Source organism: Carassius gibelio, chromosome A14 (genome assembly GCF_023724105.1).
Source record: "Carassius gibelio isolate Cgi1373 ecotype wild population from Czech Republic chromosome A14, carGib1.2-hapl.c, whole genome shotgun sequence".
Taxonomy (NCBI): Eukaryota; Metazoa; Chordata; class Actinopteri; order Cypriniformes; family Cyprinidae; genus Carassius; species Carassius gibelio.
Window position 1 is genome coordinate 24,961,311 of NC_068384.1, and position 23,689 is coordinate 24,984,999.

Genomic DNA, 23,689 nt, shown 5'->3' on the forward strand with positions numbered 1-23,689 from the left:
TCTCACACCTCAGCAGCATGATTGCAAATGATTGCAAAATAAAAATAAAAATACTATTAATATTAATAATATTTAAACTGAACTGAGTTCAATGATGAACTGCAGTTAACTGTCATTTTGCATTATATCTTACTGTTACCCTAATGTTGTTCAGTTGCTTTGACAAAATCTGTTTTGTTTAAAGCGCTATATAAATAAAGGTGACTTGACTTGACTTGCCTGTTGAGCCTTCAGGTCAACTGGTAAAAGAGGAAACTCTCCCCAACATAGAGGATCTCTTTTCTCAGAATGAAGTTGGACTCGGTTGAAAAGACAGCATGCCTCAGGGCAGGAACATGCTCAGATGGTGTTGAACTGCTTGAATACATACAAGAGCAGGATTGTGGTCCCACTGAAATTATTTTAGAGGTTACTGGGGCATATGGCAGCTGCAGCAGCAGTCAAACGTTTGGGGCTACTCCTTATGAGACTGCTTCAGCACTGGCTCCATGGCCCAGTCCCGAGGTGGATGTGGCAATGCAGCACTCACAGGGCCCAAGTTACACCAGCCTACCGCCAAACCTTCTCACTGTGGTCAGACCTTACGTTTCTCTGGGAAGGAGTGCCCCTAGACCCACACAGATTCCTTAACCACCGGCTGGGGGGCAACATTCAATAGGCTTGCAGTTTCGGGTGTTTGAACGGGGCTGATTTGGAGACATTTTAGAGCTGCTCAGGTAGAGCTTTTTGCCTCTCCAGAAACCTCTGCCAGTTTCTCTACTCCCTGAGCGAGGGAACACTCGGCACGAACGGACTGGCACACAGCTGGCCACGGGGCTTGCGCAAGTATGTGTTTCCCCCAGTGAGCCTTCTTGCACAGACATTGTGAAATATCAGGGAGGATAATGAGCAGGTCCTGCTCACGGCGCCTTATTGGCCCACTCGGACCAGGTTCCCGGAGCTAATGCTCCTAGTGACAGCCCCTCCTAGGCCTATTCCCCTGAGGAAGGATCTACTTACTCAGAGAAGGGGCACCCTGTGGCACCTGCCTCCAGACTTCTGGAAACTTCATATCTGGTCCCTGAACGGTGATGCGGATGTTCTAGATGACCTTTCCCAAGAGGTAGTTCAAACCATCACTTCAGTGAATGCTCCATCTATAAGACACACTTACGCTTTGAAGTGGAACCTGTTCGTCAAGTGGTGTGTTTCCTACCGAGAAGACCCCAGAGGATGCCTGATCAGAGTTGTGCTGTCCTTTTTGCAGTAAGGGTTGGAGTGAAGGCTCCACCCTTAAAGTTTATGTTGCTGCTATCACTGCTAACCATGACCCTGTTGAAGGGAAGTCGCTGGGATAGCATGACCTGATCACCAGTTTCCTAAGGGGGGCGAGAAGGCTCAATCCTCCACACGGGACCCCTATATAGCCTCTTGGGACCTGACTCTAGTGCTCACAGCACTACAGCAGGGCCCATTTGAGCCTTTGCAGACAGTCAAGCTAAAGTTTCTGTCAATAAAGACTCTGCTCCTGCTTGCACTGTCCTCCATCAAGAGGGTAGGGGACATGCATGCATTTTCATTGATTCTTGCCAAGAGTTTGGTCCGGCTGATTTCCAGGTAATCCTGAGGCCCTGGCCAGCTATGTGCCCAAGTTTCCACTAATCCCTTCAGGGATCAGGTGGTGAGCCTACAAGTGCTTCACCCTGGAGGAGGCAGACCCAGCACTAGCTTTGCTTTCTCCCGTCCGAGGATTAAGATGTTATGTAGACCGAACACAGAGCTTTAGGACCTCAGACCAGCTCATTGCCTGTCATTGCAGCTATAAGGGGAATGCCCCTTTTTTTATTATTTTTTTTCACCTTTATTTAACCAGGAAAGTACTTGTTGAGATTAAAAATCTCTTTTTCAAGAGTGTCCTGGCCAAGATAGGCAGCAGTACAACCATACATACAACACAGAATACACAATAACATAAGACAACTAAAATAGCAGATACAACAACCACAAATCCTTAGCATATCATGCAGATCAACTTCAGCCAGATGTGGCTGTTTCCAAGTCAGTTAATATCCTCTTAAAAGTAACCAATGAGACAAGCTTATTAAGTTTCACATTTTTCTGTAACTTGTTCCATGCAAAGGGAGCAGCAAAGTTAAACGCCTTTTTCCCCAGCTCAGTTCTAACATTTAGTACAGACAGAAGAACAAGATCCTGGGACCGAAGATTGTAAGTCCCTATATCTTTTACACTGATGTAGGTCAGAGGTAGGATGGAAGAAGACCTAAAATAGCCTTATATATAAAAACATACCAGTGTTGAAGTCTCAGTGTTGACAGAGAAGACCATCCAACACGAGGACTTTAAGACCAGTGATAAACCTCAAAGCTCCATGGTATATATTATCCAGTGCATGTAAATTTTGAGACGAAGCGTGCATAGATAAAACATCACCATAGTCAATAATAGACATAAAAGTACCAGCAACTAACCTCTTTTAGATTCGAAAATAAAACCCTAGTTTAAATTTTAATCTTTTTGCCAGCTGCTGAATATGAGAAGTAAAAGAAAGAGATTCATCTATTAAAATACCGAGATATCTGTATTTAGAAACACATTCAATCTCCTTACCCTGAGAAGTGATGATTGAAGGCAGATTTAATTTAGATTTTGAATTTGAAAAAAAGCATTACTTTTGTTTTTTCAGCATTTAAAACAAGTTTCAGATCACAAATGTTTTTTTGAAGCATATTAAAATCTAATTGTAATCGGGAGAGGGCCTGGACTGCTGTAGGTGCTGAGCAATACAGTACAATGTCATCTGCATAAAAATGAAAATTTCCTTTCAATATGTTATGATTTATGTCATTTATATATATAATGAAAAGCAGTGGACCCAGCACTGATCCCTGTGGCACGCCTTTTGTTATTTTGAGATAGCTAGAGGTATTTCCCTCTGCCTGCACACACTGAGTTCTGTCTGTAAGGTAATTAACAAACCAACTTACAGTTTGTTCAGAAAGTCCTGCCCTCCACAGTCTGTGCTAAAGCACTGTGTGGTTCTCTGCACTCAAAAAAATATTTTACCCCAAAAGTTAAAACTTATTTAATTCAATTAGATGTCAATTTTCCATCCAATGTAATAACATAAATCCAACGCAAAAGTTAATATTTGTTTAAGCTTCACCTTGTCATGTTCAGTTAACGTAAATTAATTAAATACATTTTATGAAAACTGATGAACTGAATTTTAAGCTTGTATAATACATAAACTTTACTCATTTTCAATAACTTATTGTTACTTGCTTTATATAAGCACCTTACATTTTCTTAATTCTATTAAATAAATGGACAAAACACGGTACATTTTCAAACCTTTATTGTTGTAATTGAAATTGACAAAAGTGACGTGACATTCAGCCAAGTATGGTGACCCATACTCAGAATTTGTGCTCTGCATTTAACCCATCCGAAGTGCACACACACACTGTGAGCACACACCCGGAGCAGTGGGCAGCCATTTATGCTGCAGCACCTGGGGTGGCAGTTGGGGGTTTTATGCCTTGCTCAAGGGCACCTAAGTCGTGGTATTGAAGGCGGAGAGAGAAGGAGAACTGTACATGCACTCCCACCACCCACAATTCCTGCTGGCCCAAGACTCGAACTCACAACCTTTCGATTGCCAGTCTGACTCTAACCATTGGGCAGCAACTTCCCTATTTTTATCATTTTAGCTAACTTGGCAGGTCCTCAACCCAACCACAAGCTCCACACTTCACCACAATGGTAACTCGCACAAAATACACCAATATAAATCTTTTAAAATGCCCACATAATAGAGCATTAGACATGAAAAAGTCTTATTATCACATTTTACTAAAAACTGCATAAAATAACACTTTATTTAAACATTTTCTCTCCCCATATCCAGTCCTGTGCAAAGCATGATGGGAAGTGTAAAACTTATTTTGAGGTACTTGATTGAAACGTTCTTTCAAAATGAAAACTTTATGTTAAACCAATGAGTGACAGTTTTAAGTCAGTTTAACATGACACAATCATGTTGAACTGAAAAATAGCCAAAATGGCATTAATTCAACATGAATTGTTCAGGTAAAGTGAACAAAACTGAAAAATAATTTTTTTGAGTGTGTATCAAAAGCCTTAGAAAGGTCAATAAAAAGGGCTGCACAATGCTGCTTTTTATCTATGGATTCAATTAAGTCATTTAAAACCTTAAGAGCTGCAGATGTTGTACTATGCCTTTTTCTAAAACCGGATTGAAAGTAGATAGAACATTTTTATTCTCTACAAAATTCTTAAATTGATCACTGACAAGAGACTCTAAAACCTTGGCCAGGACAGACAATTTAGAGATCGGTCTATAGTTATTTAATATAGCAGGGTCACCACCTTTTAACAGGGGAACCACAAAAGCTGATTTACAGATGGACGGAAGGACATTTGTGTTCAAGCACCGATTAAAAATATTAGTTAAAGGCATGGAAATAAAATTAGCAGCTAACTTTAAAAAGTAAGGATCCAATTTGTCAGGGCCTGCAGATTTTGTTGTGTCCAAATGTTTGAGGGCTTTATCTACATCTGAAACTGTAATAGGACTAAAACTAAAACACTGTGTAGAAGGTTCAACAAAGGATGGTCCTCTGAATAATGGATGCCATCACCCTGGCTTATCAGGCACAGGGTGGGCCCTGCCCGTTCAGGTTTGCGAGCTCACTCAACTAGAAGTGTTGCATCCTACCCGCTGGCCCGTGGTGCCTCGCTGACAGATTTTTGTAGGCCTATGGGCTGGGCACCCCTAACACATTCACTAGATTCTATAGCCTTCTGTGTTCTAACCTGAAATGGGTAGAAGCGCTGAATGGCCCATAGTATGTAACTAAGCAACAGAGTGTCTGTTAAACACACAGTTATGAGGAACACTTATTTCATGGTTACATCTATTAGTTGTTTATTAGCATGTATATTACTAGAATGTTAGCCAATTATTAGGGCTAATTAAGCACATATTAATGCCTTATTCTACATGACCTTATTCTATATCCCTAATCCTACCCAATACCTAAACTTAACAACTACTGTACGCACTATTAATTAGAAGAAAATTAAGAATTTAGTGAGAGAAAAGTCATAGTTATTAGTAATAAGCAACTAATAGATGTAACCGTAAAATAAAGTGTTACCAGATGTTTTATCCCAAAGCTTGTCTACTATTCCGCTACATACTCAAAAGTGTCATTTTTCTTCATAAAATGAGTAAATACTTTTAGGACATAGAATAAGCGATTTGGGACGCAGCAAAAGAGTCATAAACTTTCCCTCCAAATGTTCACGACACCATTGGCTCTTTGATCCTACAGAAGTGTGACCCCAACAGAACTTGTTACCCGCCTAGCTATGCACAAATAACATTGAGTTTCTGGTTCGGTCACTACTTGTGAATAATGTCCCTTTTATGTTTTTCTGTGGCCAAATATCCTTATTCTTAGATTTGATATGAAATTAAACTGAATGTTCAATGGACGAACAGATTAGTTGATTGTAATATTAATTCTGCTACAATTACTACTTGCAGCAGAGGTAAATAATTGTAATTAATTATAATTAATTGTAATTATTTATATAAATTACACTTTTGAGATAATTTGCTACATGGGACAGGATAAACTACATTAACATTAACAAAAATACATGTTTTTTATAGTATTTGTGTAGCATTTGTAAATGTATTTTAGTGTTAAAACCATCTGTGTAGAAAATCACAAAAATACACTTCTTCACTGGAAAATGCATAAAAATATAAGTACTTGAATTAGCCTTGATTAACTGCAGGCATTATATGTCATGATCCTGATTCTCTTTCCCCCCCTCCCCTTTTCTCTCTGACTCTTTTTCTCCTCCTCTCCTACTTTGCACTCACCTTTCCTCTCCTGTTAATCTCCTTCAGCTGCCCCTCATTGCGCTACTCTTTGCGCTTGGCTTCCCGCACCTGTTTCCTCTTCTGCTTTGATTAGCACTCCTACTTCTTTCCCTCTCCTCCCTACCTGCCTCGCCAGATTATTCCTCTAAGAATCGCTAACCTTGTATGTCTTATCCCCTGTCATTTGTCTCAGCCCAAGTTCTGTCTGTTTGGTGTTGCTGTGAGTGTGAGCCATGAAGTTTTGCCGCTGCTCTTCTCCTGACCTGCCGATCTCTCTCTACTGTGTGGTTGCGGAGCTGTCCACCGTACTGAATCCGCCTTGCCGGCCGGTGGCTTTTGTTTTCTCCTTTTGTACAAGGACGAGTTTTTGGTTCCAGTTTTTTGCCTTTGGGACTCTTTCTGTTCTTTTTACAAGAATTCTCAAGCTCCTGTGTTTCGTTCATTAAAGACAGTATTTGCTCCGCGAATTGCTCTCTCTGGTCCTCTTTCATCATGACATTATATCACACAAAAACATCAGAGCTGATGTACAAAACATGTTCTAAGGGGAAATGTGTCTTTCATGCATGCACAATAACACACTGTCACTTTTATTTAATAAATAATAACTACCCTTCAATTATTATAACTTTTTAAGTTTTTGAAAGAGGATTTTTATATTCACAAAGGCTTCACTTATTTGATCAATTATAGTCAAAAACAGTATTTTCATTACAATTTAAAATAACTGTTTTCCATTTAATGTATTACATGTATGTGCTTGCTTGTTTGATTAGCAAAGATTGATTTTCAGCAGGCCATTACTACATTACAGAAATCATTGTAATATGCTGATGTGGTACTCAAAAAACCTTTCTTCATTTTATTATTAATTGGAACAGTTTGTGCAAAAAGTGTGTTTATTTTTCATTTTTATTTTATTATTATTATTTTTTTAATCAAATTGGATCCTAGATTAATTAAAGTATAAATGTATTTAAAAAGTACATATGATACAAATATAGGTGGCAAGCTAAATAAACTTATCACTGTATCTAAACCAACAACATGTTTATTAGATCCTGTACCCACTAAATTACTGAAAGAGCTGTTACCTGTAGCAGAAGAAACACTTCTCAATATCATAAACTCGTCGTTAACTTTAGGACACGTCCCAAAACCATTCAAGCTGGCAGTTATCAAGCCTCTTATTAAGAAACCAAAACTAGATCCTAGTGTACTGGCAAATTATAGGCCTATTTCAAATCTTCCATTTATGTCTAAAATTTTAGAGAAAGTTGTGTCTGCTCAATTGAGCACCTTCCTGCATAAAAATGATATGTATGAAGAATTTCAGTCAGGTTTTAGGCCCCACCATAGCACAGAAACTGCACTTGTTAAAATTACAAATGACCTGCTCCTTGCGTCAGACCAAGGCTGCATCTCATTTCTAGTCTTACTTGATCTTAGTGCTGCGTTCGACACCATAGATCATGACATACTCATAGATCGATTACAAAACTATACAGGTATTCAAGGGCAGGCTCTAAGATGGTTTAGATCCTACCTGTCCGATCGCTACCATTTTGTTTACTTAAATGGGGAGTCATCTCATTTATCATCAGTAAAATATGGAGTGCCACAAGGATCCGTCCTAGGTCCCCTTCTATTTTCAATATATATGTTGCCCCTTGGTAATATTATTAGAAAATACGGAATTAGCTTCCACTGTTATGCTGATGATACTCAGCTATATATCTCAACGAGACCAGATGAAACTTCCCAATTATCTAAGCTAACAGAGTGTGTTAAAAATGTAAAAGATTGGATGACACACAATTTTCTCCAATTAAATTCGGATAAGACAGAGATATTAATTATTGGACCAAAAAACACTACACAGAATCTTGTAGATTACAATCTGCAACTAGACGGATGTACTGTTACTTCCTCTACAGTCAGAAATCTGGGTGTTATATTAGACAGCAATTTGTCTTTTGAAAATCATATTTCCAATGTTACAAAAACTGCATTCTTCCATCTTAGAAACATTGCCAAGCTACGAAACATGTTATCTGTTTCTGATGCAGAAAAGCTAGTTCATGCATTCATGACCTCTAGACTGGACTATTGTAATGCACTTCTAGGTGGTTGTCCTGCTTCTTCAATAAACAAGCTACAGGTCGTCCAAAATGCAGCAGCTAGAGTCCTTATGAGGTCAAGAAAATATGATCATATTACCCCAATTTTACAGTCTCTGCACTGGCTACCTATTAAGTTCCGTATCAGTTACAAATTATCATTACTTACCTATAAGGCCCTAAATGGTTTAGCTCCAGCGTACCTAACTAGCCTTCTACCACGTTACAATCCATCACGCACCCTAAGGTCACAAAACGCTGGACTTTTGGTCGTTCCTAGGATAGCAAAGTCCACTAAAGGAGGTAGAGCTTTCTCACATTTGGCTCCCAAACTCTGGAATAGCCTTCCTGATAATGTTCGGGGTTCAGACACACTCTCTCTGTTTAAATCTAGATTAAAAACACATCTCTTTCACCAAGCATTCGAATAATGTATCTTTTTAATTGTGAGTGTAGTTGCATCTGTTCAAAGTTGCATTTTTATTCATTAGCTTGGGTTAAACTAATTTTACTTTGTTGGATCAGCAGCTATGCTAATGATGTCTGTATTTTGTTTCTATGTTTCGCCACGGGATTTACATCCCGTGGTAACTAGGATTTAAACAAGCTCCAGTCTGGATCCAGAACACCTGAGAAGAGATGATGCTGACCCTCAGAGGACCCCAGATGATGCTAACCTTGAATCAACAAACAGAACTAACAATTATTGCTAAATGTGTGACTGAATCATATAATAACTTAATAATATTGATAGTTCATCGTCTAGCTGACTACGTCTTGTATTATTATTATTATTTTTTCTAAAATCCTGTCAAATGTGCACAAACTACTAGCTACTACTAAATATTGTAGAAACATAATTTTCTGTAAAGTTGCTTTGTAACGATTTATTTTGTAAAAAGCGCTATACAAATAAACTTGAATTGAATTGAATTGAAAAAGACTAACATTTGGGGCAGTTATCACATGCAAACACAGTAAGTCATCTGGCCCACACAGGGCACTTGAAATGTTTAAGATTTCACAAGAAAATGTATTTAACAATTTAGTGAATTAGGGCTTGGGGTAAATCTGTAAGAATGAATTGCACCTGCTGATAGAGTTATTCACTAAAATGGGCTGTCTCTGTTGCTTTAGTGTTTGAGTCATTAAACATGGCCAAATAATCTGATCAATGACACAGTTTCCATGGTGCAATTCCCAAACTTGTCGATCAGTTCTGAGTGAAGGATCCAGGAACTGAACAGCATCTCCATAACTGTAGTTCAAAGACATGAATCTATATTTTTTTTTTTTTTTTTTTTTTTTTGGTGAACTTGAAAAAAGTCAAGTTTTCATAGAATATTTACAATTTGAGAAATAGTTTACAGCTTTATTTTAATATTTGGATATATAGTGTGCATTTTAAATTTCCAGTTGGATTTGTTAGTGAATGAGATTGAGTGAAATATCACTTTAAATGAATTGCCCCTACTTTCATTAGTATTTAGGGTTGTTTTGTTTGTGTGAGATATATATTTCTAACCATCTCTGAATGTTTTACCAAATAATTTGATTTCTCTGTTTTCTCTGCAGCCAGTTGATCTAGCAATTCCTGAAAACATTGCAACATCTCATTCTGTCAATCATAACCTTAAATAATCATTTAAAAGGCAGCTTTCTTTAACTGTCAAAGACACTAAATCTTTTATTCCTGTTTCTTTGGGGAAAGATCCCCCCGGGCGACATACAGATGTGAAAGTGGCACACTGAGGCTCGAGGTACAGCAGGAGACACTTTGCATGTATTTCTAGTATTGGAGGCTGAGTGCTGCTGCATTGAGGCATGTGTACTGGTGGAAATAGGGGGAAGGGTGCTCGATGTCCCATAAACCTATTAATAGACAATGCACCTCCGGGAGAGATGGCATGCTCCACTGCCCTTCACTGAACTATTAAAGACAAGTTGGTCCTTTGAGAAAAAGCAGTTCTGAGGTAAAGCAGCAAATATAACAAGAAAAACAATGAAATAAAGAATAAAGTGTACATTTTTAACCCAGTTAAGGTATCTGTGTCTTATGTATCTTATTTTAAATGTAATTAACAGCTGACAAAAGATTAATTCAATTTTGTAAATATATTTAAAAGCATTTAGAGATCATATTTTATCAAACATAAATTAATAATTTGTTTAAAAGTCAAGAATCAAAGGTATCAGGCTGTTAAAATAATTCTGAGATCAAACGAAATGAAATAAAATACCACATCTAGTATATGCTTTTTACCTAGTCTTGCAAAGCTTTTTATATTATGATATATTCTGACCTCTTTCTTTTTATTTCTTTCTTTCCTGAACCAGCAAGCACAACGGGTGAGTTGGATTGATGCATTTGTTTTAGTTCAAATAGACCTACTCCGGGGAAAAGCATTCGTCCTTTTCTCAGTGTGCACAGGAGCATGAATGATTCACATGGTGACATTGTTTAACTGTTTGCGGTTTTATTGTCACATTTACTTACTTTGTTGTCTTGTGATGTCAGGATGACCTTCTCAAAATTATCAGTTAATTGATTGTTTCCTTAATGTAACGTACAGTAAGAGTCCTATTTCTGTGGCACAATAAGTTGTATGACTATGTAGAGTGCCCCATATAAGTTACTTTTGAGTTTCCATGAAGATTGGGAAATTGTGAGTCTCAAGTTCACACAAGTGTCCTAGCAGTGTAGATCATCGTAACAACAATGAACATGTTTCACAAAAGTCAAATTTAATTATCTAAATTTAAGTGTGGCTTAAGTGTATCACCAAATCCACAGTGCAGCAGCTAAACACAGAGATGTGTATGAAGAAACCAAATTTACTGTTGTGAGAAAATAAGATTGAGCATGTTTTGAACGTGCACTGCATGTGTTTGTTATCAGCTATGTGCAGATCGACAACAATCATTAGAGAAAGAGCAATGCAGCAACAGACTTCAGTATTCCAGAGAGGCACAGTCAACACAGCGAAACATGAAGGAACATGAAAAATTCTGTGTATTCAGCCTGTCTGTACATCATAAGCTATGACAATCATTGGGAATAATAGGAAAGAGCCACAGTGCTCCATCGCTTGTTAGACTATAGCAGGTACAAATGACTTTCTGGCAACAGATGCTCATGAAGAAAACTGTAGATTATGAAGGCACCTCATGTATATTATTAGCTCACACTCAGTTTCCACGCACATGATTTGATTATTGTATGCATTGTGATAATGGAACCATAAAACCATACATTTAACACACCAGCTTTAAACACATAGTGCTATTACAGTGAATCACACTGCAGACAAAATATTTCATGGGTAAAATAATTGTTATTGCTATATGAAATTCCAGGCTTCAGAACTTGAAACTCTTTTATTAATAACATTTGCTAGCTGTATGACAGTCTCTCACTCTGAACAGCTCATGAAAAAATGATTTCATTAAAAGATTGCCTGAAAAGCATAAAATGTTGTGAAGCAAGATTCATGCTTTGTGTTAAATGTATTTTGCATCCCTTAGAATGCATCCAATAAAGGTTTTTTTTTTAAACACAAAACCCTTACAGCTGTGTTCAAGCTAAGTGTGGAGAAACCTTGTGCTTGAATTAATTACCTGATTAGTAATCATTACTGATCCTGAAAAAAATAAAATGCATGATCTGACCAAGAAAGCTGAAAGGGAAAAAAATGTTCAATGGTCTGACGAATTGACAATACATGGAATGCCTTGGGGCTTTAATGAGCTTTTATCCTGCAGGTATTTTACATTAAGCAAGTCTATTAATATAAAATAGAATATATATATATATATATATATATATATATATATATATATATATATTTAGTGTTTAACGTGTTCCAACAGATTGGGTCGCTATGTAATGTGTTATAAGTGGTGTTTGCAAAGGCAAGTATCAGTACTATTTATACTTAAGAGTTCATGATTTGAATCTGAGCATATCAGGCTTTTTCTCTTGATTTATTTCAGTATATTAGTTCAACGGAGTCTTAATGTCACCTTTGCATATACCCTATAACTTTTCTATTTCAGTGGCCAATGGCCATGAAGTACCAGTGCAGTTTAATTGCTGGAAAATGGCTTCACAGCGGGCTCCAACCCTGCTGCTTTAGCTTCTGTTCCTGCGCTGCATGGGTCAGCATACATAAGGACGGCATCAATAAATCATCCTCCATTGGCCATCTCAACAGCGCTGGGGTGAGTGAACATGTCCAGGCAAGAGGCCAAAGAGTGCCAGTCATACCGCTGATAGACAACACCACCCTCCCACCAGCATCATGCCTGAGCGCTAACTGAAAAGAATATAATCTGTAGATTTATGCTAGGTATAAAAGTGGTGATGGCAAAGGTATCATGGTCAGGTCTGACATGTTGATAATTAATAGATAAATCAAGAGCTTTCAAAATGAATTTGTGTCTCTTGAAAGTGAATCAAATAATTTCTGAGACACTAGCATCAACAAAATTTCAAACACAATGATTGTTTTTATACAGGTTTCTGAACACTCCCTCTTTTTTTATTCTTGAGTATAAAATACTTAAGGGCATAAATCAAGTAAAATTACTTAAGGATTACTTTAGGGGATTTTTACTTTACTTAAGTGCATTTTAAACTGACTACTTTTACTTGATTCATAACATTTATTTTCTTCCATTTATACCAAATAGGGTAAACAGAAGCTTAAACATGCATGCTTGATATGCAAGAATCAATGTTGTTTGTTTTCATGCATTAAGCACACACAATAAAGCTTCAGTTATAAATTTCACCAGGGAAATGTATGGCTTCAAAAGTTTGCCTTCAAATCTGAGGAAGCATGCCAAGGTGTTTTTTTTTTCTTTTTAATTAGTATTATTTTTTATTTTTTTTATTAAAAGATTTCTTTCTTTTTTTATTGATATTGCTGTTAGCTTTCTATGTGTAATGCAGAAGAATGAGTTCAAATAAAACAGTGATGAAAATTGAAATGCAATTAATGACCATGCATGCTTATTAAATGTTACAAATCTCTGGAAAGTGTTTAAATAAACATTGCCTATTAATTGTAATGCTTTACTTACAAAATTAATCCAATTAATCACAATTAATATCAATATTTGCTGAAAAAAACAACAAAAAATACAAGAGACCCCAGTAAACAACAACAATAGAATAGACAATAAAAAAAATAAAAAGTGGCTTTAAAAGTGATTTTTAATGTATTACAATACATATTAATAAATAATAATAATAACAATAATAATAATATTGCATATTTTAAACACCCCTGCTATTACTGGTCGAAAAAACAGGTAGTCCTAGTCCAATTTCATGCCACTGGTTCAACAATTGTCTCTATTTTGGAGTCAGACAAACAGATAAGAGATCTGGTTCTGTAACACCACAAAAATAACATTGTTTTCACTTTCTGGAGGACTCACCATATTTAATAATATTTGTCTGCATATTTAACTTGATTTAAAATTACTAATGTAAAGGGACTATTGTTCCTTCTGAACTCTTTCTTTGTGGATATGATTCATGATGACTGGATGATCACTGTACAGTATTTACAGACAGTGTGTGTATATTTCTGTTGGTGTCTGGCAAAACAGCCAGCGGAACAGATCGCAAGTAGCGGGAGAGAGTGTGCTGATGGACGACTGAGTTGGCGATGCACCAATGATATTTCTCTTCATACTTACACAATTCCCCATCAATCCTGAAGCATTCTCAACTCTGACAGGCAACAGTGGTCTTTCTCACTTTTAAGAGACTTGCCAGTCAGTTTGTTACATTCTGTTCCTTGATTGCTAGTGCTAATTAAGGCACGTTTAATTCTGAACATATTTGTTGGAGAAACCCATAACCTAAGTATTAAACTTCAGTGTGTATTGCATCGCTCAGTCTTTGTGCTAAAGACATGCATGATTCCTCAAATCATGAAAATATATTAAAATTACAATTAACAATAAAACAGAACGACTCACATTTTCTCTAAATAAATAAATACATGAATAAAATGATTAATTAATTGATGTATGAATAAATACATTTACAACAACAACAATTGCTCACCAAAGACAGAGATGACCTAATGAAGATTTTGCAACCCAAAGGCTCATACATGTAATTTTGCCCTCCAGCTGCTCAAAACAGTTAATTCAGCATGAAATTATATTTTGTTCAAGGTATAAAAGCTTGTCATCACTTTTAAACATTCGTGGCATCAAAATGTGAGGCTTTAAAGATAAATACTTGTTCGCAGCCGGCAGGGGTTTACAGTATTTCATAGTTGTCAAAAGGAATTTTGTGCCCTCACATCAGAGGACATATTATTGCAAACACTCAAATGCTATCTAGAATGTGATCACAGTTTCCTTTAAGTCTGTTATTTTACTGAGGCGATGTAAATGGAAGTCTTGATTTGAGATTGTGTGGTAATGAAATGTTATTACGGCTGAAATGAAATGCACTGTAATGAGAGGTGTCAAGTAACGAAGTACAAATACTTCGTTACTGTACTTAAGTAGAAATTTGGGGTATCTATACTTTACTTGAGTAATTATTTTTCAGCCGACTTTTTACTTCTACTCCTTACATTTTCACGCAAGTATCTGTACTTTCTACTCCTTACATTTTAAAAATAGCTTCGTTACTGGTATTTCATTTCGCCTTGTTTTCATTCCGGCTTGTCATCACTCAAAAAAAAAAAAAAAAAAAAAAAAAAACCTATCCAGATAAATCGCGCCATCCGGATGGAGTGAATTTGATTGTGGTTGGATGAGAAGTATAAACAGATACCATCCCGACACCCTATTGGTTTGTATGCGATCCATCGCACCTGCACATGACACAAATTACATCACCCTCCAGCAAGGGCATAGACAGTTTTTGGTTCGTTTATCATAAAATGTATTTCTTAAAAGTAGGGTTGGGTATGGAACCGGTATCCGATCGCCTCAGAGTCAGTCGGCTTAAATTTCATATGAAACCGGCGTCAGACCGGTCTCCTCCCCGTCTTTCAGCGCGCTCTTCAATACGCAGACCGCGGCGGAGCAGCACGAGCTCAAACAGAGACAGAGGACATAAGGTGTGTGTTTATCAATAGATTGTTAGAATCTGTATCAGTGAAGTTATTTGTCATAAATACAGTTTACAAAAGGTCACGAAGAAGCTGTCGCTTTCTCATCTACTGTAAAGTTTTCGCTTGTCACAGCCGTTTCCTCCAGTGAAAATCTAGCCCTTAACACATATGACCGAACAAATACTTTAATTACACTTATTTAAATATACTTATACTAAATATTAATTTAATCATACGTACTTTATACATACACTAACTACTGTACAAAAGTCTTAGGCACGTTAGTATTTTCACTTAAAAGAATGTTGTTCGGCTATTTATATATTTTGCTGTAGTGTGTCGGTAGAAAATATCAGTTTACATTTCCAAACATTCATTTTGCCGTTGTCAAACTGCTTGTGCATTCAAAATCGCACTAGATTATTATTAAAATTAATGGCAAACTGATATTTACTATGGACACACTAAAGCAAAAGATTTAAATAACTGGCTTAAAACCCTTTTTGGGGTGAAAATACTAATGTGCCTAAGACTTTTGCACATTACTGTACTTTACAAACGACATTGTTGCTACTTTATAAAGAATGAGCATACAGTCATTCACAGAACTGATTTAAGACAGTGACAGACAGCACTCATCTTAACTAAATATCAGAGTGAGTGACAGATATACAGTAGAATTATGTGTGGTTTTATATTAAATAATTACCCAGATTGTGAAATACATTTATTAGCCTTAGATTAAGGGAAGCACAACTTGGGAAGTGAGAGCATCCAAGGTGAAAGCTATGGATTTATTTAAAATATTTGGAATGTTCTTTTAAGTTATCCATAGTTTTTTTTTTTTTAGGTTCTTTTTTTTAAGTATAGGTTCAGGCACCATTTAGGCGCCTGTACTGTTTTAAAAGTATCGAAAAGGCACTGGACCCTATTTAAAAGTTATTATTTCTCACTGGCTCATTTACCAAATGGGTGCTTTATCTTCGTTCTCCACAAATAAAGCTACTGTTGGTAGTTCGGTAGTGAGACGTTTTAATAAATTATCGTTTGCGATTGACAATGTTGTGATATCTAGGCTATACCAACTTTGTAACTTAACATAGCATACGTATGTACCGAATACAGGAAGCTGTCAATCAAGAAGGTATTGGGATTATGAGTTAATTTTCCTTTTTAGTTATTGATTAATCACTTGGATTAATCATTAATTTTGACAGCACTATAATGCTTATTGTAAATAGACAACGTTACAAGAGTAATTGTTACTAAGCCTGCACCAATGTTCTTGTCCATTGCCCTCGCAGATTCCTGCAGCTAAGCTTGGATGTACATTTACATTCCATTAAAGGTTATTGATGACATGCCTCTAAAGTTTGACTTTTTGCACCATAACAATACTTATTGGCAACTAGTAATCATATCTCTAGTCCTTTAATGTATTTGCATTGTACTAAAATGCGTTCATTTTCAATGGGCATATATGTTGCTGAAACATGTAGCCTAGTGCATCCCCAATTTTTCAACATGAACATTTAATATAACATTATATTCATTATGGCCTTTAGAAAAATGTTTTTTTTAGGAGGTGGGGTAGTTCACAATAGGCCCCTGTGGTGCGGCCTAAGCTTTTGTTCTTAATGGCATTTGTTCCCTTACATTACTTTTACTTTTATACTTTAAGTAGTTTTTTAAACCAGTACTTTTACACTTTTACTTGAGTAAAAAGTGTGAGTTGATACTTCAACTCCTACAAAAGTCTTTTTAAGACCTAGTATCTATACTTCTACTTCAGTAATGAAAGCCAATACTTTTGACACCACTGACTGTAATCACATTGTAACTTGCTTGTAAGAACTAGTTAACACTTAGCAGAAAATGTTAAGATTCATTACGCAATTATGTTCGCCATTTTGTCTGTAGGATGCCATATTCAAGCAAAAGAAAGGGTATTTGATAGCTCAAAGCTCAAATAAAAACTAAGCATGCTGACTTCTGCATCAGGAAGCAGGTTGAAGCGGGAGTTTGGCAAGTTGGCTTTCACATCCAACATTTCCAGATTGCTGAAAACCAAATGCTTTCCCTTTAACATGTCTTCATTAGTTTCGCTCAACTTGTCTTTCTCAAACTTTTAACCTTTCCAAACTTGTGTGTGTGTGTGTGTGTGTATGTGTGGCAGACCAACAAAACTCAGAATAAAGAAAAAAAAACTTTTGGTTTTAGACTTGGTTATAGAAGTCTGTATAATGCTATATATACTTTTAAAGGGGTCATATGATGCAATTTAATATGTTCCATTCTATTTGGGTGTTACAAGCTCTTGGCACATGGAGACGATCTGTAATGAAAAAAATGAAATGAAAAAGGAAAAAAAAAGAAAGTTGCAAAAGACTAAAGTCTCAAATCCAAAGAGATATTATTTATCAACGTTAAAGAGGAGTGTGTGTTGCTTTACCGAACCCCTGGGGGAAGAGAGTTATAGGTATCTTGGCAACAAAGGGGTGGAGTCGTAAAGCTCAAGGTATAGGTCAGTATAGATTCTGTTTGACAAGGCCCCTGGGGATTGGGTAGGATACTGACGAGTGCAAGGACACTGCAAACAAGTTCTGAGGGAGGTCCTGTGTCAAATGTGCTAACTTTTGCTAGACTCAGGTGTTCTCTAAAAACGGCAAAGGAGACCAGAATGACAGAGGACCACAATGACAATCACTTGTCTGAGGGGGGTTATGAGATAGGAGCAAGCTCAGCTTTTAAGAGTACAAAGAAAATCAGTTGTAAAGGATGAAAAATGCAGCAGGTGCTGGACAAAGGTCAAACTTTCGAGAGCGCACGTGTTTAACCTTCTGCATTCGAATGCTCAAACTAATACTCAAACAAACTATGTGTTCAACTGTACGCATATCTCAGCATACATGTACAAAAATATACAATAGTTTGGTTTCCAGGGTGAGCTTCGACATCACAGTTCTAAAAGTTCTTCAGGAAAATCACCACAGCCCAAAGTTCAGCGAGGCACTCACAGGAGTGGTGAGGTGGCCGTGTGGTTAAGGTGATGGACTGCCAATCCGTTGTTCTCTGTACGTGTGGGTTCAAATCCAAACCTTGTCGTTCCTTGCTCTGTTTGTTTTTCTACTCTGCACTTTCCTTATGTGACAAGTTTACCTCATGCATTGCGATTCAAAAGGGTCAATGATCTGAATCAGCTGTGTTAAATAATGGAAGCACTATTTAAAGAAACGAAACCTATTTCATCAACAACACAATGAGCTTCCAAAAATTGCCTAAGCTGATTGTGTTTCAAGACATCCTGGGGGGGGTATTGGGTAAAGTTTTCAACCAGCAATGATCACACCTCGGATGAGCCTCATAGGCTAAAATATTGCCTCTGCGAAAGAATGGTGGCAAAGGTCGCGACCTTCCAGCTGGACCCATGCGGACGTGGAACGACAGTGTGATAATTAGCTCCAAACTGCGTGGTGTGTCTACGAAACCCTTGGCAGTATGTACGGGAAGCCTAATTCTCTGGTCTCTCTTTACTTAAAGAGGTTTGTGTGTTGCTTTCCCGAACCCCTTGGGGAAGAGAGTTATTGGTATCTTGGCAAAAAGGGAATGGAGTCGTAAAGCTCGCGGTCTGGGTCAATATATATTCTGTTTGACGAGGCCCCCGGGGGGGTCGGTAGGATACTGACGAGTGCAGGGAGTGCAAGTTCTGAGGGAGGTCCTGTGTCAAATGTGCTACCATTTGCTAGACTCAGGTGTTCTCTCAAAACGGCAACGGAGACCAGAACGACAGAGGGCCACAATGACAAGCGCTTGTCTGATCGTCATGAGATAGGAGCAAGCTCAGCTTTTAAGAGTACAAAGAACATCAGTCATAAATGATGAAAAATGCAGCAGGTGCTGGACAAAGTTCAAACTTTCTAGAGCGCACGTGTTTAACCTTCTGCATTCGAAAGCTCAAACAAATGGAATATGCTTTGAAATTCTACATGTTCAACTGTAGGCATATCTCAGCGTACATGTACAAAAATTAACTATACTTTGGTTTCCAGGGTGAGCTTCGACATCACAGTGCTAAGAAGTCCTTCATGAAAACCAACCCAACCCAGAGTTCAGTCAGGTACTCGCACAAGTGACGAGGTGGCCGAGTGGTTAAGGTGATGGACTGCTAATCCATTGTGGTCTGCACGCGTGGGTTCGAATCCCATCCTCGTCGTTCTTTGCTCTGCTCTGCACATTTGGTGCACTTTCCTTTTGTTCCACGTTCACCTCATGCAGTGCGATCCAAAAGGGTCGATGATCTGAATCAGCTGTGTTAAATAAAGGAAGTACTATTTAAAGGGACGAGACCTGTTCTTCAACAACACAATAAGCTTCAAAAGAAGCTGGCAATAATTGCCAAGCCTGACTGTATTTCAAGTCATCCTGGCGGGGTATTGGGTAAAGTTTTCAACCAGTAATGATCGCGCCTCGGATGAGCCTCATAGGCTACAATATTGCCTCTGCGAAAGAATGGTGTCAAAGGTCGCGACCTTTCAACTGGACCCATGTGGACGTGGAACGACAGGGTGGTAATTAGCTCCAAACTGCGTGGTGTGTCTACGAATCCAGTAGGCAGTATGTACGAGAAGCCTTATTTGCTGCTCTCCCTTTACTTAAAGAGGTTTGTGAGTTGCTTTCTCGTACCCCTGGGGGAAGAGACTTATTGGTATCTTCACAAAAAGGGGTGGAGTCGTAAAGCTCGCGGTTTGGGTCATTATAGATTCTGTTTGACGAGGCCCCTGGGGGGTTGGGTAGGATACTGACGAGTGCAGGGAGTGCAAGTTCTGAGGGAGGTCCTGTGTCAAATGTGCTACCATTTGCTAGACTCAGGTGTTCTCTCAAAACAGCAACGGAGACCAGAACGACAGAGGGCCACAATGACAAGCGCTTGTCTGAGGGTCATGAGATAGGAGCAAGCTCAGCTTTTAAGAGTGCAAAGAGCATCAGTCATAAATGATGAAAAATGCAGCAGGTGCTGGACAAAGTTCAAACTTTCTAGAGCGCACGTGTTTAACCTTCTGCATTCGAAAGCTCAAACAAATGGAATATGCTTTGAAATTCTACGTGTTCAACTGTAGGCATATCTCAGCGTACATGTACAAAAATTAACTATACTTTGGTTTCCAGGGTGAGCTTCGACATCACAGTGCTAAGAGGTCCTTCATGAAAACCACCCGAGCCCAGAGAGCAGTCAGGCACTCGCACAAGTGACGAGGTGGCCGAGTGGTTAAGGCGATGGACTGCTAATCCATTGTGCTCTGCACGCGTGGGTTCGAATCCCATCCTCGTCGTTCCTTGCTCTGCTCGTTCATCTGCTCTGCACATTTGGTGCACTTTCCTTTTGTTCCACGTTCACCTCATGCAGTGCGATCCAAAAGGGTCGATGATCTGAATCAGCTGTGTTAAATAAAGGAAGTACTATTTAAAAGGACGAGACCTGTTCTTCAACAACACAATAAGCTTCAAAAGAAGCTGGCAAAAATTGCCAAGGCTGACTGTATTTCAAGTCATCCTGGCGGGGTATTGGGTAAAGTTTTAAACCAGCAATGATCGCGCCTCGGATGAGCCTCATAGGCTACAATATTGCCTCTGCGAAAGAATGATGGCAAAGGTCGCAACCTTTCAACTGGACCCATGTGGACGTGGAACGACAGGGTGGTAATTGGCTCCAAACTGCGTGGTGTGTCTACGAATCCAGTAGGCAGTATGTACGAGAAGCCTTATTTGCTGCTCTCCCTTTACTTAAAGAGGTTTGTGAGTTGCTTTCTCGAACCCCTGGGGGAAGAGACTTATTGGTATCTTGGCAAAAAGGGGTGGAGTGGTAAAGCTCGCGGTTTGGGTCAGTATAGATTCTGTTTGACGAGGCCCCTGGGGGGTTGGGTAGGATACTGACGAGTGCAGGGAGTGCAAGTTCTGAGGGAGGTCCTGTGTCAAATGTGCTACCCTTTGCTAGACTCAGGTGTTCTCTCAAAACGGCAACGGAGACCAGAACGACAGAGGGCCACAATGACAAGCACTTGTCTGAGGGTCATGAGATAGGAGCAAGCTCAGCTTTTAAGAGTACAAAGAACATCAGTCATAAATGATGAAAAATGCAGCAGGTGCTGGACAAAGTTCAAACTTTGTAGAGCGCAAGTGTTTAACCTTCTGCATTCGAAAGCTCAAACAAATGGAATATGCTTTGAAATTCTACGTGTTCAACTGTAGGCATATCTCAGCGTACATGTACAAAAATTAACTATACTTTGGTTTCCAGGGTGAGCTTCGACATCACAGTGCTAAGAGGTCCTTCATGAAAACCACCCGAGCCCACAGAGCAGTCAGGCACTCGCACAAGTGACGAGGTGGCCGAGTGGTTAAGGCGATGGACTGCTAATCCATTGTGCTCTGCACGCGTGGGTTCGAATCCCATCCTCGTCGTTCCTTGCTCTGCTCGTTCATCTGCTCTGCACATTTGGTGCACTTTCCTTTTGTTCCACGTTCACCTCATGCAGTGCGATCCAAAAGGGTCGATGATCTGAATCAGCTGTGTTAAATAAAGGAAGTACTATTTAAAAGGACGAGACCTGTTCTTCAACAACACAATAAGCTTCAAAAGAAGCTGGCAAAAATTGCCAAGGCTGACTGTATTTCAAGTCATCCTGGCGGGGTATTGGGTAAAGTTTTCAACCAGCAATGATCGCGCCTCGGATGAGCCTCATAGGCTACAATATTGCCTCTGCGAAAGAATGATGTCAAAGGTCGCGACCTTTCAACTGGACCCATGTGGACGTGGAACGACAGGGTGGTAATTGGCTCCAAACTGCGTGGTGTGTCTACGAATCCAGTAGGCAGTATGTACGAGAAGCCTTATTTGCTGCTCTCCCTTTACTTAAAGAGGTTTGTGAGTTGCTTTCTCGAACCCCTGGGGGAAGAGACTTATTGGTATCTTGGCAAAAAGGGGTGGAGTGGTAAAGCTCGCGGTTTGGGTCAGTATAGATTCTGTTTGACGAGGCCCCTGGGGGGTTGGGTAGGATACTGACGAGTGCAGGGAGTGCAAGTTCTGAGGGAGGTCCTGTGTCAAATGTGCTACCCTTTGCTAGACTCAGGTGTTCTCTCAAAACGGCAACGGAGACCAGAACGACAGAGGGCCACAATGACAAGCACTTGTCTGAGGGTCATGAGATAGGAGCAAGCTCAGCTTTTAAGAGTACAAAGAACATCAGTCATAAATGATGAAAAATGCAGCAGGTGCTGGACAAAGTTCAAACTTTCTAGAGCGCAAGTGTTTAACCTTCTGCATTCGAAAGCTCAAACAAATGGAATATGCTTTGAAATTCTACGTGTTCAACTGTAGGCATATCTCAGCGTACATGTACAAAAATTAACTATACTTTGGTTTCCAGGGTGAGCTTCGACATCACAGTGCTAAGAGGTCCTTCATGAAAACCACCCGACCCCAGAGAGCAGTCAGGCACTCGCACAAGTGACGAGGTGGCCGAGTGTTTAAGGCGATGGACTGCTAATCCATTGTGCTCTGCACGCGTGGGTAGGAATCCCATCCTCGTCGTTCCTTGCTCTGCTCGTTCATCTGCTCTGCACATTTGGTGCACTTTCCTTTTGTTCCACGTTCACCTCATGCAGTGCGATCCAAAAGGGTCGATGATCTGAATCAGCTGTGTTAAATAAAGGAAGTACTATTTAAAAGGACGAGACCTGTTCTTCAACAACACAATAAGCTTCAAAAGAAGCTGGCAAAAATTGCCAAGGCTGACTGTATTTCAAGTCATCCTGGCGGGGTATTGGGTAAAGTTTTCAACCAGCAATGATCGCGCCTCGGATGAGCCTCATAGGCTACAATATTGCCTCTGCGAAAGAATGGTGTCAAAGGTCGCGACCTTTCAACTGGACCCATGTGGACGTGGAACGACAGGGTGGTAATTGGCTCCAAACTGCGTGGTGTGTCTACGAATCCAGTAGGCAGTATGTACGAGAAGCCTTATTTGCTGCTCTCCCTTTACTTAAAGAGGTTTGTGAGTTGCTTTCTTGAAGCCCTGGGGGAAGAGACTTATTGGTATCTTGGCAAAAAGGGGTGGAGTGGTAAAGCTCGCGGTTTGGGTCAGTATAGATTCTGTTTGACGAGGCCCCTGGGGGGTTGGGTAGGATACTGACGAGTGCAGGGAGTGCAAGTTCTGAGGGAGGTCCTGTGTCAAATGTGCTACCCTTTGCTAGACTCAGGTGTTCTCTCAAAACGGCAACGGAGACCAGAACGACAGAGGGCCACAATGACAAACACTTGTCTGAGGGTCATTAGATAGGAGCAAGCTCAGCTTTTAAGAGTACAAAGAACATCAGTCATAAATGATGAAAAATGCAGCAGGTGCTGGACAAAGTTCAAACTTTCTAGAGCGCACGTGTTTAACCTTCTGCATTCGAAAGCTCAAACAAATGGAATATGCTTTGAAATTCTACGTGTTCAACTGTAGGCATATCTCAGCGTACATGTACAAAAATTAACTATACTTTGGTTTCCAGGGTGAGCT

General features: G+C 39.1%; 1 protein-coding gene, 8 non-coding genes and 1 pseudogene across 9 annotated transcripts in view; 4 read left to right on the forward strand and 6 right to left on the reverse strand.

Annotated features, from left to right (window-relative positions):
• Positions 1–23,689, reverse strand: part of LOC128026950 (ligand-dependent nuclear receptor corepressor-like protein) — a 473,072-nt gene that overhangs the window by 121,568 nt on the left and 327,815 nt on the right. The window lies entirely within an intron of this gene.
• On the reverse strand, positions 18,373–18,522 carry LOC128028147 (uncharacterized; annotated as a pseudogene).
• On the forward strand, positions 19,260–19,341 carry trnas-gcu (transfer RNA serine (anticodon GCU)). The gene has a single exon. It is a non-coding gene; the product is annotated as a tRNA-Ser (tRNA).
• LOC128028144 (U4 spliceosomal RNA) lies at positions 19,499–19,639 on the reverse strand. Its single transcript, XR_008187128.1, has one exon. It is a non-coding gene; the product is annotated as a U4 spliceosomal RNA (small nuclear RNA).
• trnas-gcu (transfer RNA serine (anticodon GCU)) lies at positions 20,377–20,458 on the forward strand. The gene has a single exon. It is a non-coding gene; the product is annotated as a tRNA-Ser (tRNA).
• On the reverse strand, positions 20,628–20,768 carry LOC128028110 (U4 spliceosomal RNA). Its single transcript, XR_008187095.1, has one exon. It is a non-coding gene; the product is annotated as a U4 spliceosomal RNA (small nuclear RNA).
• On the forward strand, positions 21,506–21,587 carry trnas-gcu (transfer RNA serine (anticodon GCU)). The gene has a single exon. It is a non-coding gene; the product is annotated as a tRNA-Ser (tRNA).
• Positions 21,757–21,897, reverse strand: LOC128027871 (U4 spliceosomal RNA). Its single transcript, XR_008186868.1, has one exon. It is a non-coding gene; the product is annotated as a U4 spliceosomal RNA (small nuclear RNA).
• Positions 22,635–22,716, forward strand: trnas-gcu (transfer RNA serine (anticodon GCU)). The gene has a single exon. It is a non-coding gene; the product is annotated as a tRNA-Ser (tRNA).
• On the reverse strand, positions 22,886–23,026 carry LOC128027872 (U4 spliceosomal RNA). Its single transcript, XR_008186869.1, has one exon. It is a non-coding gene; the product is annotated as a U4 spliceosomal RNA (small nuclear RNA).